Source organism: Paroedura picta, chromosome 6, assembly GCF_049243985.1.
Source record: "Paroedura picta isolate Pp20150507F chromosome 6, Ppicta_v3.0, whole genome shotgun sequence".
NCBI classification, from domain to species: domain Eukaryota; kingdom Metazoa; phylum Chordata; class Lepidosauria; order Squamata; family Gekkonidae; genus Paroedura; species Paroedura picta.
The window spans coordinates 116700790-116714821 of NC_135374.1; positions in this window are offsets into that span (position 1 = coordinate 116700790).

A 14032-nucleotide genomic window follows, 5' to 3' on the forward strand; every position below is an offset into this window, starting at 1 on the left:
AGAGGAACAAACGTCTTGTAGCACGTCTAATTTCTCAAGATGAGAGCATAAGCTGACGGTTGGCACATTCTAGCAGATCAGCAGTCTTCCGCCCCCCCCCCCTCTTTATGGCATCATGTGCAGGAGACGTCTTGCTTATCACTCAGCACTACTGGCGTTTTGCCAGCACTGCTAAAACCAGATAAAAGCTCCTACCCCTAGGGAGGTTTTGTGCATGTTTGTGTATGTATGAAAGACAAAGAAAGAGAAGGCCCTGACACTCAACACTTAAGCCACAAATTGGGGATCCTCTAGCACTTTCCTCCCTGAATTTCATAGTCATCAAAAAACAAAACTGGATTTACTCACACACTGAGCAAAAAACAAGTATAAGAAATAACTAGGAAGTTATGCTAGGGGCATCTTATAGCTTGACAGAGCTCATGGACTTGCCAAATCTTAATTCAGCACAGCCAGAAACTGCCTGTACATCTTATGTGAGTGGGGAAAATAGGCAAAGACAGCATGAGTTTGTGTTTGCATATTGGCTTGTGCCAGTAACCTGGCACATCCAGAAATCTTCCTCTGGATCCAAGCCATAAAGATGATGAACTGCTTTTTTAATTTAATTAATGTAATTCAATAATACACTCAAGAAAATGTGAAAAAGGTTATACATAGGAAAACTGAACATTTTAACCATTGGCCCTTATATAATTGTAAAAGGGCCATGTAGGCGGCCCTGTCCGGGCCCAGAAAGCCACCCTATCTGGTGGTTTCCGGGTGGTGTCCGGGTGATGTCCAGGTCAGTGGGCCAATCCAGATGCACCCAGCAAAGCTGAGTGCCTCTGGATTGGCTGGCTCCTCGAGCACCCACCTCCAGGAGCTGATTGCACGGCCCAATCTGGATGTGCCTGGCAAAGCTGGGCACTTCCAGATTGGGGTCGCAGTGCTACCTGGCCACCACACCAGGGCACGTGCCCAGGGAACCTGTGGACTCGCCGGGGGGGGCAGGGATGGCTTCCCCAGCACTTGGCAAGAACACCCGATTCCTCAAAGAGGCTCCGGGTGTGCTTCGTGGCCAGCGGAGAAGCCGCAGAGTAGCCGGGCGGGAGGGGGCCGAGGGTCGCTTCTGGCGTGCTTGGCGTGCCATGGGGAAGCAGACGCAGTGGGGGGGGCTTTCTGGTGTAAAATATAAAATACATTGTGGAATTATCACTCCCCACATTCAAGCATCATATATAAGACAGTCCCATCATCACAAATTAATTGGTTACTGAATCTACTCTTCCTATCACACCTGACGCCAAAAAAATCAACCCTGTGAACATCTTTATTATTTTGACAAGCGGTTAATTTCACTAGAATCTAAACCACTCCTGAAACTTGGGGGGGGGCATATTTTGTTTCCGATGCCCAGCATACACCAGTCTAGTGGCTGTTATCATGTGCAACGCCATCATTTGCCTAGTGTCCTCTAGATCAGGGGGAGTCAACCTGTGGTCCTCCAGATGTCCATCGACTACAATTCCCATGAGCCCCTACCAGCGTTTGCTGGCAGGGTCTCGTGGGAACTGTAGTCCATGAATATCTGGAGGACCACAGGTTGACTACCCCTGCTCTGGGACACTAGGAAGATAATTCAGTAATAAGACCTCTGGCTGCAAGGAATTTATATTTGTAGCCCAATCAGCATAATTTTCACTACCTGTTTCCAGAAGGTGGAGATACGTGTGCAAACCCACCACATATGAAAGAAATCCACTTTGTCTTCTTTACAGAATCAACAATAAGCTATATCAGTCTTATAAATCTTGGCCAATCTTAAAGGACTTAAGTGTCACCTGTGAATTCTTTTTTTATCAGGGTTTCTCTCAGTGCAAGGCATATTATAAAGGTAATTCCTTGAGTCAAGATAAATTTCCATTTTGTATCATCTAGGATGAGCTGGTTTGTTGTACCTTGCTTTTTACTACCCAAAGGAGTCTCAAAGCAGCTTACAATTGCCTATGCTTCCTCTCCCCACAACATATACTTTGTGAGGTAAGTGGGGCTAAGAGAGTTCTGAGGGAACTGTGTATGGCCCAAGGTCACCCAGCTGGATACATGTGGAGGATGAGTTGAGAATCAGTCTGCACTCTTAATCACTACATCACACTGAAAAAGTGTCTCAGCAGGTATGTAACTGATAGGGATGTTTTCCATATCAACCATGACACAGATTGTGCCACAATAGCACTGAGAGATATTTCATTCCAAAGTTCACCAGATTAGAGGCTGCCACTCTTAAAATCAAAGCTTTGTAAAGCTGCTTCTAGCTTCTTCAAGTCCTTCCCTCCCCTCATTTTATAGTGTTCAGAATGCAAAGATAGATTTATTCATACACTAAGTACGATACAGTTCAGGGGGCTCTAAACAGAAAACAATTACTAATCGGAAGGGACTTCTTATAGCTGGACAGAGCCAGAAGACAGTTGGTGCAAGAATTTGGAGGGAAACCAAAAGAAATGCCAGTAGATCTTTGAACAGACTGTCCTGAGGACTGCACATGCAGCTGCCTGATGGCAAATAATGCCCCACTGGCACTATTTCAGGTCAGGAAAATGGCATAGGTGAGAGGCCGGCCACTAGGCCAGCAGAACTGAGCCAGTGCGGCACAATTATAGGCTGCTGCAATCAGGGACCGGCAGCTGGCATGTGGCTGCCGGTCCCCGTGATAAACATGTGACAAACGTTGCATCTGGTTTAGGCCTAATTCAGTTAAGGTAATTTGCCAAAGAGCCCATCATCAGATGTGGTCCACATCACAATGGATTTCATGCCCCAATTTATTCATTTATTTTTTTCAAAAATATTGTAAGCAGGCCTGCTTAAAATACATCATTAAAATGTTCAAAGGAACTTCTTACCTGTTCTCTGATAGGAGAGAGGGGGTGGTAAAGTGCCTCAGATGTGAATAGATGCAGTGGATATGCAGGTGCCTATTATTTGTGTTTATGTTTGTGCAAAGAGGAGAGGAATATGGCACCACAGCAGAAGATAAGGATGACCAATTCAGTTCAGATAAGCCAAATTCCGTTTTTTCTTAAGGAGGTTGGATGGGGGCACCCTCTTTAGGTGCCCATAGTATTGGACCCCCTGGTCCAATCTTTTTGAAACTTGACAGTAATTTTGAGGAGTGGCTCCTGCAGTTACACTGCAAATTTGGTTGCTTTACCTCAAATTTCCACCCTCCCAGACTACTGAATAAAACAAAAGTCAAAATTTCCCATTGATTTTAATGGTTCCATCTTTAACCGCTTCTGCGGAGCGGAATAAATAAAAGAGTGAGCCCTAAGGGGGAGGAGAAAGGGTGGGCTCTGTTCGGGATAAAAACTCGGAGGGCCCCGAAGCGGCTCCTGATCGGGTCCTCCGAGTGTCACTCCAGGGCCAAACAGTCAATGGGGAGCCGCATGAAGCACAGCTCCCCATTGGCTGCTTAGCCCAGCCTCACCTTGCCCAGCCGGGGACTCACCGCACACAAGGAGAAGCAGCCTTCCCCAACGTTGAGGGCTCCCGCTGTCTTCCCCTCACCCTTGCAAAAGGAGCATGATGTGGCGTCCCTGCTCCTTTCCCGCCTGGGGTCCCTTCCCAATAGCCATTCACCGCTGCCACTTACCCGCACCCAGACACACACACACACACACAGCCTCACCACCCAACCCCCCCTGCCCGCCCCACATCACCCCACCGCCATTTCCCAGCAACCACAGACACACACACAAACACACAACCTCCCTGGCCGCCCCCCCATCACCCCGCCACCGCTTCCCCGCAGCCACAGACACGCACACACACACACACATACACAAAACCCCCTGGCCGCCCCCCATCGCCCTGCTGCTTCCCCGTGCCCACAGACATGCACACACACACACACACACACACACACACACAGAGCCACCCAGCCACCACGCTCTCCCAAACCTTCCTCCACCCCACACACCCACACACACACTCCACTCCCCCCTCTTCCCTCACCACCTCCCCCTCCCAATTCGGCACCCCCTCGCGATTAACCCCCGTTCACACATCCCCTGTCCCCTCCCCTTTCACCTACCTCTCTGCCTGCCTTCCTTTCTTCCTTCTTAAATCCTGACTTCCTCTATTTCTCCATCTCCTTCCTGTCTCTCCCTCTCACTTGCTTCCTGTCTTTCTCCTTTACTTCCTTTCTTTCTCCCTTCTACCCATCCCTTCAACCACACCTTGCCCTTCTTTTCTTTCTCCCTTCTTCCCATCCCTTCAACCATCCCTTGCCCTTTTTTCTCCCTCCCCTTCCTCCTTTCCTCTTCTTCCTTCCTTCCCCACAGTCTGTTCTCCCCCTCCGCTAGGGCCCGCTGTATTTCTTTCACAGTGGGCTTATTTTCTAGTACGTTATAATGGTACAGCCAAAACTCAATCTCTGAATCCGAATCAGTGACTCAGGTGATTCAGATTTGGCCAAATTGATTCAATCCAAATCTGAAAAGTACCATATTTTTCAATGCATAATCCTAGTTCAGGCTTTATGCACAGCAGTGTGGAATTGAACCTGGTTCTCCAGATTGTGGTTCTCCACCATTCTTAACCACTACACCAGGGGTAGTCAAACTGCGGCCCTCCAGATGTCCATGGACGACAGTTCCCATGAGCCTCTGCCAGTGAATGCTGGCAGGGGCTCATGGGAATTGTCGTCCATGGACATCTGGAGGGCCGCAGTTTGACTACCCCTGCACTACACCATGTCAGCTAGGGCTGGGCACTTCAGTGTGCTTCAGCAATCATGGAAGCCTGAGGTGGCCAACGCCATGACACTGAGGGGAGGGGCAGCACCACCGCCCCTCCCCTCCGCACTGCAGCACTGGCTGCCTCCGGCTTCAGTGATCACTGAATGGGCTGAAGTGCCCAACCCTAGGCCTCCCTTCACTGCCAGTAAACCCTCTTCCCACCTTGGCAGTTGCCAGGAGGAACCTAGCAACCGTTAGACAAAGCATCATCCTTATCCCCAAAGTCACACCAAATCTCTCTGAAAAATCAAACCTGTTACACAGATGCCAGCAAAAAAAATGGGGCCTTCCTGGGGAATATAAGAATGTCCACTGGAAGACATTCTCTGTATCAGGTAGAGAGAAGTATGAGGGGAACAAAGCCACAGGAGTCGAGCCAGATAAGTATACTGGCCCAATGGTGATCTATCCAGTGGGCACACCCACAAACAGGTGCTCATGTGTATCCTACTAATGTATTTTGGGACAGACCTGCAGAGTTACTAGCTCAGCCATTTTGGAAAGAAATGTAACCTCCCGCAGCCTCTGGGCGGACGCCATCTGGTTGTGTAGTTTGCTCATTTTTATTCCTATTAATCTTTTGACATGCCGTTTCAGGTAGACATTAATGACTCCGGAGCATCATTCAAGCCTTAACAGTAAAGGATAGAATTTTGACATGGCCATTCATTTGACCAGTTTATAGGGAAAGTATTTCCTATTAGCAGACCTGGCAGGATCTGAAGACTGAGAAAGAAATACTTCAATTAATTCTGTAACCCATAAGCACAAAATGATTGCAGGAAACATTAAAAAAACACAACATATAATTGCACATTAGTCCCATTTTAATACATCTATTTAACTCCTGGACTTATGCGACCATTTCAGGAATGAGTGCACTAGGAATTTTGATTATGAGATTTGCTGGAATTACTCATCTTGAACTCAAGGTGGACTTATATAATTAATATTTTAACTAGATTTTCTGTGATTGGCTAGATGGATTGCATCACAGGTTTTTCTGGCTCTCAGTTAAGATTGGCAACATTGCCAAATTTTTCAATGGTGGGCTTGTGATGCAACATCCCCCCCCCCCCAGCTTCATGACCTGTTTGGAAAGCAAGTACCATCACTGCCCCAGGAAGCCTTTCAGGGACTTGGAATGGTTCCTGAGCTCTGAGCTCTTTTCTTCAAATTTAGCCTTCACACACATGAAATATAAAAGCAAAAGACACCACAGTCGTACTTGGTGACAGAACACAACATGACTTTCACAGCACAGACAAAGTTTGAGCATTCAAAGAAAAGCCTTAAAATGTGCTTTCTAATTTGTTGCCTAGAGTAGGGTTGGGGAGTAAGAGTGGGGGAAACTTCAGGTAGGCTGGATTCAAAAAGATCTTTCCACGAGCACATCACTCTTGCACAGATGGAAACAAGAAGCCCTTGTGCTAAGCATACTTAACTGTATTGCCCTTTGCATTTCCACTTGTGTGGTCAACAGAGCAAGGTATATTTCAGGTACTCCCCTAAACAATGACCACCTTTGCTCAAATCATAACACACGTCCAGATTAGAAATGCGTGCATCACATTTTTCTTTTGGCCTTTTACCTTGCCATTTGTACACAACAATTAGAAACAAACAAAAACAGTGCTCAATCTTAACAAGGCACACAGAGACATTTAAGTAGTAAGTCTCATTTCAAAATTTCAATCTTTTTTCTTTTCTTTTCAGATGTGCATTTAAAATTGGAAGCGGCAGCAGCTGTGGTTAAGGGAGCATGCAGTTGCATAGCGCTGTCATCTGCCTTGTGCAATCTAGCATGTTTGAGCTGTTCAGATGCATGTGACTCTGCTAAGTGCTTCCTGTAAGCAGGACACACACAAGCTGCCATTGTAGATTGACTTCCCTTCACAAAAATGCTTTCTGAGAGGAAAAATAACAGAAGTTACAATGGTAGAGGAAATCTTTCTTCTTTTGCCACAGAGACTAAAGAGCAGGGTATTTAACTTCTGCTGAATTTGCCCCAGAAATATTTTCTGCAGCAGCAATGTGAATTTTCAATTTCAAAGAAGAATGTGTGGAGCTCCTTCCTTTCTTTCAGAAATATTACTAGTTGAATTAAAAACCTTTTTTACATTCTTCTGACAATTTCAGTGTTCCTCCACATTTACCTTGAAATCATTGTTGGAGTCAGTGACTCAGCATGCCTGGACACTGAAGAGGATTAGTTCACTCTAAGTGTGCATAGGTGTCATCTCCTTGAATGGGATGTCCCTATTTGTCCTAACCTGAGAGCCGCCCTCTCTCTATCCACATGAGCTTTCACAGAGACACGTGACTCTGCATGTCTATCCTATAAATACAATGTCCTCATACTCCCATAAACATGGTACCATACAAACCAGCCATTTGTGATAGGGAAAAGACTCTTTAGATTAGGCTTCTTTTCCTTCTTTTGACCGCAACTTGAATAGTGAATTACATCCCCCAAGATTAGCTAACAAACATATCTCGCTACTGCTCTATGCAGATGATGCTGTCCCGTTATCAAGAACGCCAAATGGAGGAAGAAGAAGAAGAAGAAGAAGAAGAGTTGGTTCTTATATGCCGCTTTTCCCTACCCAAAGGAGGCTCAAAGCAGCTTACAGTCGCCTTCCCATTCCTCTCCCCACAACAGACACCCTGTGGGGTGGGTGAGGCTGAGAGAGCCCTGATATCACTGCTCGGTCAGAACAGTTTTATCAGTTCTGTGGCAAGCCCAAGGTCACCCAGCTGGCTGCATGTGGGGGAGCGCAGAATCGAACCTGGCATGCTAGATTAGAAGTCCGCACTCCTAACCACTACACCAAACTGGCTCTGGAATGAGAAGGGCCTTGGTTCTACTGGGTACTTACTACCGATTGAACCAGCTAGAGGTCAATCATTCAAAAACAAAGATTATGGTCTTTGGTAACAAACCTAAATCATATACATGGCATCTCAATTTATCACCCATAGAACAGGTCAGATTTTACAAATATCTGGGAGTACTATTCCAATCAAATGGCCGTAGAAACTCCCATCTTTAAATAGGACAGGGTCCTATTAAATAAAAGAGTAAGGCCACCTGGGGAGGAGTTAGGGCGGGCCCTGTCCAGGATAAAAACTCCTGATTGGGCCCTCCGAGTGTCCATCCAGGGCCAAGCAGCCAATGGAGAGGCGCGCAAAGTGCCTTCCTATTGGCCCCTCACCAGGACAGACCAAAATTCCATTCACCCAGCCCAGTCTGGCTGCCAGTCTGCTCCTGACCACCAAAGGGAGAGGAGGTCAGTAGGGCTGCCAAGGTGGATGAGAACAGAGGCTGCGCCAGCCCTTTTCGCCCCAAGGCTGTCCTAACTGCCATGTCCAACTGTGAATTGCCTCAGAACTCTGACAGAGCTGGCCGGAGGCTGCAGAGTGCTCCCCCTCCCCCCCCCCTTCAGGCCTGCTGCGAAGGAGCCTCTGACAGCCCCTGACTGAGGGGAGGGAGCCATTTTCCTTGAGAGAGCAACGCAGGGGAGCCTGAGGGCCTTCCTTTTGAGGGGGGGGACTTTCCCCTTCTGCCAAACAGTTGCCTGACAGGGAGGCCACAGAAAAGCCCCTTCTCACTTAAAATACTGCTCTGGCCGGGGGTTAGACACAGCCAAGCCATGTCTCTTTCTTCTTTGAAACTCTCTGCAGATTTGAGGCCACTGCAAAGCGTTATTCTGCATAGGAAGCTGGCTCTTTTGTCTCCTGTTTCATCTGCACAACAACCCTGTGCAGTAGGCCTCAAGTCTTTCAATTCAACAACAACCTGTGTGGGAAGCCTTAAATGTTTCTTCTCTACCACAACCCTGTCCAAAGTAGCCCTTTCTGCCTGGGGAGCTGATCTTTATACTCTGCAGGTGAGCTGTCATTCCAGGAGCTACACCTGTAGGTTGGCTACCCCAGGGTTGGAAATATTCCTGGAGGTTTGGAGGTGGGACTTCAAAATCGTACAATGCCTCAGAGTCCAGCCTTCAAATGAGCCATTTTTGCCTGCAGTTGGTAGGGAGTGGTACAGGAGTGTCCCTCCTGGCCTATGGGTTATGGCCAGCCCTAATCAGCAACTGTTTGTATTCTGGGGCGCAGACAGGCAGACCAGCATCAGTCCTGTGAGTCTGGAAAGTGCAGGAAGATCTAAATAAATATTTACAGCCTGAAACTAAATAGAGAACAAGTAAATGTCTGAAGACACATCGTCACTGAAATAGTAACTGGCAAATAACCTTGGCCTGGCAAATAAAAAAACAGTATTAAAAACCTTACTAAGGTCAAGACTGCTGTGCACAGACAGTCTTCCTCTTAGGGTTGCCAGCTTCCCTGTGAGGCTCGCTACCCCACCTCCCTCATGGGGAGTCTGCTATGGGGAGAAAAGGGGAAGACGATTGGAAAATGCTTTGAGACACCTGAGGCCTGCTGGGTCACTGCGGCCCATTCCCAGTTCTCTCAGATCTCTCACAACCCTACATACCTCACAGGTTGACTATTGTGGAGAAACAAATGGAAAAGGTGTTTGTAAACTGCTTTGAGACTCCTTTGGGTAGTAAGCAATAGGGTACAAAAATCCGTTCTTCTAAGGAGCAACCATGAAAGAAGCATGTGGGCACCTAACATTTTACCAACAGTGAAAATATGGGAGACAGAAGGAACAGGGTGGACACCTGTGTACTGTGACTACCCTATGTGTATTAGGGCAGAGGGGCATTTTGGTGTCTGTGGTCTAATTCAAACAAGAAGGGAAATGACGCAGAACTGGGGGGAATTGGTTGCCATGTAGTCTTCCCCTAAGAAGAGTCTCCAGTCTGATTTTCCCTTCACATATCTTAGGACATGGCTCTGGAAAGCTCATCTGTAACTACTATGCCACAATTCCCAAAGGTCAGTCCTCTCCCACAATCAATGAACATTCCACACCACAGGTTCTTGACACCCATATCTCCACACCCATGGCCTCCCACACAACATACATGACAACCCCATGCCCTTACAGACTGGACAACTCCTCCCCTTCCTCTTCCCACTGCCAAGCTCTAGCGCCCGTTGTATTCTTGGAGACAACGGGCTTTGCCCCTAGTATATCATATATTTCCTCAAATGCCCAGAGAAGCTCAGGTGCCATTCAGAAATTCTTCTGGCACAAAGGTGGGCGTAATGTTCCCACAGCCCTTAAGCTGTTCAAGGCAAAACCTCTAACACTGATGATGTATGGGGCCCTATTGTGTATAAATGCCAATATTTTCAGCCTAGAAAAGACCCAGGCTACATTTTTAAGATCCCTGCTCCATATACCAACCAGCATTTCCAACGCTTCAATCCGGGTGGAAACAGGAATGTATTCTGTCCAGACGAGAATGTGGATATGTACAACCATGTACTGGTTAAAATTGCTTTTTTCCACAAAGGGTTTGCTTTACCTAATGATGTCTGAATCATTGGTTGTGCTGTGGATATCCACTCTTGAGAAAAAACTTTGCTCATATGGTCTATCCAAACAGTTAATACTGTCTCTGGGTTTCAACCGAGCAAAGGAAATGATAAAACAAAGAATCCTAGATATCCATCGCCAACAGGATTTCAATCAAGTAAAAAATCCACTTTTTCCAATGCCGCCATTTAATAATTTGAGGCCATTACCTTATTTATCTAATGTTGTTTTCCCAGAACATAGGAGATCATTTATTCTCTTATGATAAAACATGCTCCCATTCTCTTTTAGGGAAGGCTTATTCAAAAAAATACCCATCTGTGATTGTTTATGCATCTGCCAGGATGGGAGCATTGAGACATCTGAACATGTATTACTCCAATGTAGGCTATACGATCAATTCAGGGGAGAACTTATATCTTCCCTACAGAATAAGCCCAATTCAGAGGCAATCATAGACATGTTGTCAGACAAAAGCACAGAAATAACTTCTGTTGTGGCCAGATTTGCTTGGAGAGCTATCAAAACAAGGAAGACCTGGGTGGATTCGGAGCAACTTGGGTAGAGATAGTCTCAATTGCTTGAGATAATGCTTGTGAGTTTTAAAACCAGAATGATTCTTATAGCTGGAATGTTTTTATCTTTTATAATATTTTAGTTATCAATTATTCTTTTATCTTGTTAATGCCAGATGTTTTATGTATCTTGTAATTTGATTACTGGTCTAGTACCGTAATAATAAAGACTTGACTTGAATGTGATCTACTTGGAGAAATGTGAATTTACCTTTCCTGCAATATACTCCTTAGGAGGGTAGACTCAATGCAGCTTTGACTCTCAAAAATGTGTGTCCAAAAACATTTGCTGGATTCAAATTTAACTGTTTCACTGCAGCCCAACATGGCTCCTCTCGGAAAATATCCCTACTGGGCTCCGTCTCCTCCCCACAGTCTGTCTTTTCCAGACTCCGATCCCAAATTTTCAAGAATAGCCTAAGCCAGAGCTGTGACAACTCTATTTTTGTTTCATAGTCTTCCTTGGGAAATGTCAAAAACATGTTTTTCCATTTTCTTTTGCCATTTTCTTTCTAGCTGTATCACAAGCCTTTGCCATCGCTGCATTCCCTGGTATCACTCCGTCTATCACTCCTTTGATCGCATGCTTCCCCTTTGAGTTCTTTGTACGTCTTTGATACTTTGTCATTGATTAGGCTAGATGTGAAAATAGCTGGTTTAGGGCCCTGGGGAATCCTGGCTATCAGGCCATCTGATGTTTTGAGAACATGCCTTGAAGGCCAGAGATTTCAGGGGGACTGACTTTTGTTTTGAGGACACCAGGAAGGAAAATCTCTGGCTGGTTTTTCATGCCTAAACAGGGTTCATAATGGGTAATGAATCCCTGGGGAGTTAGTCTTAGCAGGGACCCTGGAATGTTAGTTTAGTTGCTCTTTCAATAAAGAGATTTTAACTCTACGAAGTCTGCTTATTGGGAGCAATCGACTGGACTCTCACAGAAACATTTCTAAAATTGCTTCCATGTAGCAAAATTTTACATAGTAAGAGGCCGTTAAACTCTCCTAATGGTGAGGATAATTAAATTACTTTAAGTGGTATGTAATTGAAGTCAGTGGTCTTCTTGAAGATGTATCTTTACGTTTCCCTTGTGCTCTGAAAACATGCTGACTACTCGCAGAAATGTTGACTTGCTTTCTGCTCCTCTGATCAGGCAAACTCAGCAAGAGGTGGAAGGAGATAGCCAGATAGTTGTGCTGTCCAAAGAATACCAAGGCACACTTCAGCTAGCGGAAAGCTGTGCAGTTATGTCATTGACAAATGATAGGCATGTTTGGATAACATTAAAGAATCTGGAATGAAGAGTCTTAACCTGAGCGGTTAACCTCAGCAGACGTTTTGCAAAGCCCAAAGCGGTACCTATTAACTGGGCTTAGAAAACATGCCTCAGACATAAAGAGCCAAATAGACTGTCCTCACTTTCCCTATTATCTGGCTTTTCTGCATTTGCATATAGAAAGTATCCACCCCGCGAGAGGGCTTCTATTATAGGGATTTCACTTGTTTAGCATTCTGGGATAACTCTAAGATATTGATTTTAGGAAAGCAGTCGGAACTTCCTTGACGTTATCTGACTTTCTATAAGTTGATTAAGAGTGCAGACCTAAACACGTTGACACCCTTTAAAGCTAATTAAATACAATGGATGTGCAAGGAGATAATTGCGCCCTGTATGGTTATATATATAAAACATCCTCCCCTTCTCCATTTTATCCTCCCAATAAAACCTTGTGAGGTGGGTCAGGCTCAGAGCATGTGACAGGCCCCGTATGCCTCACTGTTAGGGCTCCTGGGATAACAACTAATCTCCAGGAGACAGGGATCACTCATATCTGAGAAGCTTAGCAGGGTCAGCCCTGGTTAGAGTTTGGATGGGAAAACTCCAACCAATTTTAGGGTTTCTATGCAGAGGTAATGACTGGGGAAGGCACTGGCAAGGCCACCCTGTATTGAGCCTGCCATGAAAACGCTGGAGGGCGTCACCCCAAGGGTCAGACATGACTCGGTGCTTGCACAGGGGATACCTTTACCTTTACCTTATGCAGAGGCAGGGTGTGGCAAACGGCCCCTTTTAGTCTCTTGTCTGGAAAACCCTATGGAGTCACCATAGGTCCCCTGTGACTTGACCATCACTTTACACAAGATAACTTCCAAGATGTCCTAGCATTAACAGCTTTGCATTGTCTTGGAAAAACCTTCCAAATCATGTGTTTTGAAGGGTTCCATTTCCCTAGAGTATTGGAGTAGCAGCTTCTAATCTGGAGAGCCAGGATTGATTCCTCCCTTCTCCATGTGTAGGTCCAGCTGGGTGACCTTGGGCTCCTCACAGCCCTGATAGCGCTGTTCTCACAGAGCAGACCTGTCAAAGCTCTCTCAGCCTCACCTCCTTCACAGGGTGTGTGTTATGGGAAGAGGAAGGGAAAGCGATGGTAAACCACTTTGAGATTCCTTCGGGCAGTGAAATGCAGTGTATTAAAACCAACTCTTCTTCTTCTTCAAGCTGGGAAATACCTGGAGATTTGGGGTGGGACCTGGGGAAGGGAGACTGTGAGGTCCAAGGCAATTCACTTTCTGAAGCATCCATTTTCTCCAGGGCAACTAATTGCTGTGTGCCAAGCCCTGGTAAAAACTGCCTGAAAGCTTTCTCCTTGCTGATCCTTTGTTGTTGATCCATACATATAATGACGACACCATCCCTTGTGGGGGGGAAGGAATATAATTACCACTTCCTTATGCCTTCACAATGCCGCACATATGACTCTCTCGTTTTACATGTATAGATAGTGTCGAAAAGGCAAATAAAACATTAAGTAAGAGATAATGTCTGCTGAAAGGTTAATGAGGATAATTATAGAAATAAAGTGAGTTGAGGCAGAACACCTCAATTCCAGGAAACTCGGAATAGCAATTCAATTAATTGCCCAGCTCTGGTAGAAGGAGAAGATGAGGGGGGGGGGGGGAATCCTGCTATATTCTATCCGTATTGAAGGATAAGTAGGTAAGTAGCTCAGAAAGGAAAGAATATCAAGGCAATTTAGATATTTAGGCAAATAGAAAGAGGGCAATGTCTCGTGTCAAGCTGTAAAATCCTATGATGGCAAAAAAAAAGAAAGAAATTTGAAAGATCTATCCACGGAGGAAATGTTTCATTCAGCTAAGTATAAAGGCTGGCAAAGAACAGGGAAGCCATGTTCATAGTTTACACTAAGTACATGTACAATCTG